The sequence below is a fragment of the Triticum dicoccoides genome, chromosome 6B (genome assembly GCF_002162155.2).
Source record: "Triticum dicoccoides isolate Atlit2015 ecotype Zavitan chromosome 6B, WEW_v2.0, whole genome shotgun sequence".
NCBI classification, from domain to species: domain Eukaryota; kingdom Viridiplantae; phylum Streptophyta; class Magnoliopsida; order Poales; family Poaceae; genus Triticum; species Triticum dicoccoides.
The window spans coordinates 628,889,139-628,893,519 of record NC_041391.1 but is presented as its reverse complement, the minus strand read 5'-3'; positions in this window follow the sequence as shown (position 1 = coordinate 628,893,519).

Below are 4,381 nucleotides of genomic sequence, written 5' to 3'. Positions count from 1 at the left end.
GGCGAGGGGCGGTGGGGCCAGGGGGCGGTGGCGGCGGCGGGTGGTGGGGCCAAGGGACGGTGGCGGCGGCGGCGGTGGGTGGCGGCGGCGAGGGGCGACGGGGCGAGGGGAGGGAGGGCGACGGGGCGAGGGGAGGTGGGGCTCGACATTACTAACAAATTTTTTTATTTTTTTATTCAAAACTACTAATGGCGCACTGTGGGTGTGGTGCGCCATTACTATGTCAACTAGTAATGGCGCACTATACCACGGTGCGCCATTAGTAACAAATTTTTTTTTCAAAACTACTAATGGCGCACCACACACAAGTGTGCCATTAGTAATATATTATTAATGGCGCACCAACACATGGTGCGCCATTAGTATATAGTAATGGCGCACCACATGTCTGGTGCGCCATTAGTGGCCATATCATCTATAGCCCTTTTCCTAGTAGTGGATTGCCCAATGGGCACAATCGCTTTGCCGCGCTCGCTCGTGGGGTCGTGGATGAGCTTGGATCGCCTTTCCGTACGAGGTGGATCGACCTCCTCCTCCTCCTCCTCTTTGCTGGATCCGTCGTCATCCTCTTCTCCCTCACCATCAGATTGCCACTCATCACTCTCACCTCCACTCGCCTCTCCCTCCTCGGCCTGTTCTTGCGCCCCGTTGGGCGTCGAGTACATCTCAGTCGTGGCCTAGAAGACAACAAACAAGACAAAAGTCAGTCGACTGATTTTAAGCAAACAGAATGGAGAAAGAAGAATCACAGTCAGAAATGCAGAATTGGACCTTGTCTACTTCGTATGATTGGTCGAGTGGAGGAATCCTCCTGGCTCCTCGGGGGTTGTCTTTGTTCCCTGTGATGCTCGCCATCCACCGCTCCAGCGTGGCGTCGTTTATCTCCTCCGGGTGGATCCGAGTGGTGTCCTGAGTGCCAGAATACAACCACATCGGATGATCTCAAGCTTGAAGCGGCTGGATGCGTCGTCGGAGGAAGACCTCCAAGAGGTCCATGCCAGTCACCCCGTCACGGATAAGCTGCACGACACGCTCGACCAGCACCTTAACCTGCGCCTTCTCTTCTGGGACCACCTTCAAAGAGGAAGGCTTCCTCACTCGTTCCATGGAAAAGGGAGGGAGCCCAGTCGACTGCCCTGGCGTCGGCTGGTCTTTGCAGTAGAACCAGGTCGACTGCCATCCACGGACCGAGTCGGGTAAGACCATGGTCGGAAAGGAGCTTTTTCCTCTCAGTTGAACCCCAAGACCCCCACACATCTGAATCACTTGTGTTCTCTCGTCACTCGTATTGGCCTTTTTCACCGTCTGGGAGCGACAGGTGAAGATGTGCTTGAAAAGACCCCAATGAGGCCGGCAACCCAAGAAATTCTCGCACAAAGACATGAAAGTAGTGAGGTACACAATGGTGTTGGGTGTGAAGTGGTGGAGTTGCGCCCCAAAGAAATTCAGAAATCCCCGAAAGGAAGGGTGAGGCGGCAAAGAAAACCCACGGTCGACATGGGTGGCCAAGCTCACCCTCCTGAGGTTGCGGCTCAGACTCCTTCCTCGGGAGCCGCGCTGATCCATGGGGGATCAGTCCTCCGTCGGCCAGGTCGTCAAGATCTGCTTGACTAATCGTCGAGCGGATCCAGTCGCCCTGGATCCAGCCCGGCGGCAGGCCGGTCCTCGATGAAGATCTGCCCCGACTGGTCGCCCTTCCCTTCGCCTTCGCCGTTGCTTTCTTCGCCCGCTCTAGGGCCGCCGTCTTCTCTTTCACCATCGTCGCTGACGAGACGCGCACGGGGCAGCGGCGCTGAGGCGAAAGCGAACGCGACGGAGAAGTCTGGAGAAGGGGGGAGGAAATGAGAACGCACTATTCAAAAAAAAACCGTCCGGCGCCTTATATGAGGTTACTTCCGAGTGACTGACTTGTAGGCTCGGGCGATCCTGTCAAATCCCGCAACAGTCGCGCGCGCGATACGTGGCGAAAAAGGTGGCATGGAGATCGAGGTGTCCCTGCCTTATCCCATCCGATTACCGTGGCCTCCTCCGCCCCGCGCGCTTCCCGAAATTCGAATCCCGCAAAATCCGCGGGTTGCAGAACAACTCGTCAGATGAAAGATCTCCTCCGCTCTGTCGCTCGGAGCTCTCCAAGTGAAAACTTCACTCGACGGATACAAAGAATGGATCAAGGCGACTGAAAAGGAAGTTGGTGCCGTCACCTAAGGTTCATTGATCCAGAACAAGACATACTCATAGCACAAGAAATGGGTCGGAAGAGTTCTCAACTCCTTCCCCACTCAAACCTCGATCCATTCGGGGGCTAATGATGAAGCTATGTACCTAGGGTAGGGTCATGGACCTGTTCGAACTACCCTACCCAAGGATATCTCTAGAAGAAACCACCTGTCAATCGACTCAAAAGAGTTCCACTCGACAGACTCGAAGACACTCGACCATGAAGCCAACCACTCGACGCCCAGGAGATCTAAAGTCACTCTGCACGCAAACGGTCGGTTATTAAGTAGCTTTTATGGTCATCATAGCACTTTATGTGTAGCATTACCAGTAACGCCCAATCTTAATGTGTCTTAAACCCTGCATAACTGAGGGCCGGAGGGGTCTGGGCGGACTATATATAAGCCACCCCCCTCCTCGGTGTAAAGGGTTCGCACCCCTGTAACTCATACGCATATAATCCAGTCGACCGCCTCCGGGCTCCGAGACGTAGGGCTGTTACTTCCTCCGAGAAGGGCCTGAACTCGTAAATCTCTTGCGTATACAACTACTCCATAGCTAAGATCTTGCCTCTCCATTAGTACCCCCCTACACTACTGTCATACTTAGAACCACGACACCCCCCCGGTCTTGTGAAATAGCGCCGCCTGGGGGCGCACCGGCGAAAAAATCGGCGTGGGGGTGATCGGTTTCCCAACCGCCACCCCAAGCTCGGCCCAGACGCCGTTTTTTTTAAAACCGAACTCAGCCAAAATTCACAGTTTGGCGTTCCATTGATATTTGTACAAATTGAAAACATAAATTTAAAAGCAAAATAAAAACTACTACTACTAGCCGCCGCCGCCCGCCCGCCTTTGGTGTAGTCGTTGTCGTCGTCGTCGCCGCCGTCCTTGCTGCACCCCTGGCCTGCGTCACTGATTCGTGGGGGTTGGACGGCCCGGGCACCTCCTCGTCGCTGTCGTCGAGGATGACGATGCTACCCTCCTCGCGGTCGCGGTGCCGGGCGGCGATCTCCTCCAGGGCGCAGTGTTGGCGCTCCATCTACTACCGGATGTACTCGTCCCGCACCCATTTTAGGCCAATCTCCTCGTCGGCGGCCATGGCCTCGTGCTCCTTCACGGCGAGGAGCCCCGGCTCGGTCTTCGGCCAGACGAGGCAGGAAGAATGAGGAGAGGGGCCACGGCTGCCCTCGTTGATGACGAAGGAGCCGCCGCGAGTGCGCCGCCCGAGCAGCGCCTCCTATGGCTCCGGCTTGATGGGGCGGAACGCCGGCGATCTGGAGGAAAGGGAGCCCGACGAGGAGGAGGATGTCGTCTCCATTCGCCGCGGCGTCCAGGAGCTGCCACGGCGGCGAGAGAAGGAAGGGGCGCCGGGTACTTCAAGCGCGGTGTGTTGCTAGCCTCGATGTGCTCGAGGACGGCTTCAAGGGTGCGGCCGGGGACGCCCCACCATTTGCGCCGCCCCTCGGAGTTGAGGCGGCCGCGGGGCTCGACGCCGTTGGTGGAGGCGAGCTGCTCCTTGTGGTGGCGGTCGAAGTACGTTGTCCAAAGCGTGTTGCTGTCGGGGGCGTACCTCGGCTAGTTCCACGCCTGCTCCAGCAGCGATGACCAGCGCGATCTCTGTGCGCCGATCAGTGCCAGTGGGCACTAGAGGCACCGGGACGCCGCCGGCGCTGAGCCTCCAGGAGCCCGGCACCCGCATGTCCGGCGGGGCCGAGTAGTCCGTCTCGTGGAGGAGGCGGGCCTCGTCCTCGTGCAGGTGGTGGCGGCCGAAGCCGTTGGCCGCCGCTCCGTCGCCGGGGTAGCGCTCGACCATGGTCGTTGGAGGAGGAGCATCGACTGGGGAGAGGGGGGCGTCAGCGGCGAGAGGGCGAGAGGGTCCTCTTCCGCGAGGGGGGAGGAGTGTGTGCAGCCACCGGCGAGGGAGAGGCGTCTTTTATAGCGGCGGGTGGGCGGCGAGCGGGCGGCATTCATGTGTACGCGTGGCGGGAGGGGACGGGAAGCACGTCCGCGCGCCTTCACTGCGTCGCCCGTGAGGAATCAATGGAAGGTTGACCAGTGACAGCCTTGGCATTGATTTCCCATGGGAAACCGAGGCGATGAGGTCGACGAACACGCCTGGTCGCTGACTCAGCGGGTCCACCAGACTTTCGCGTCAAAAATGT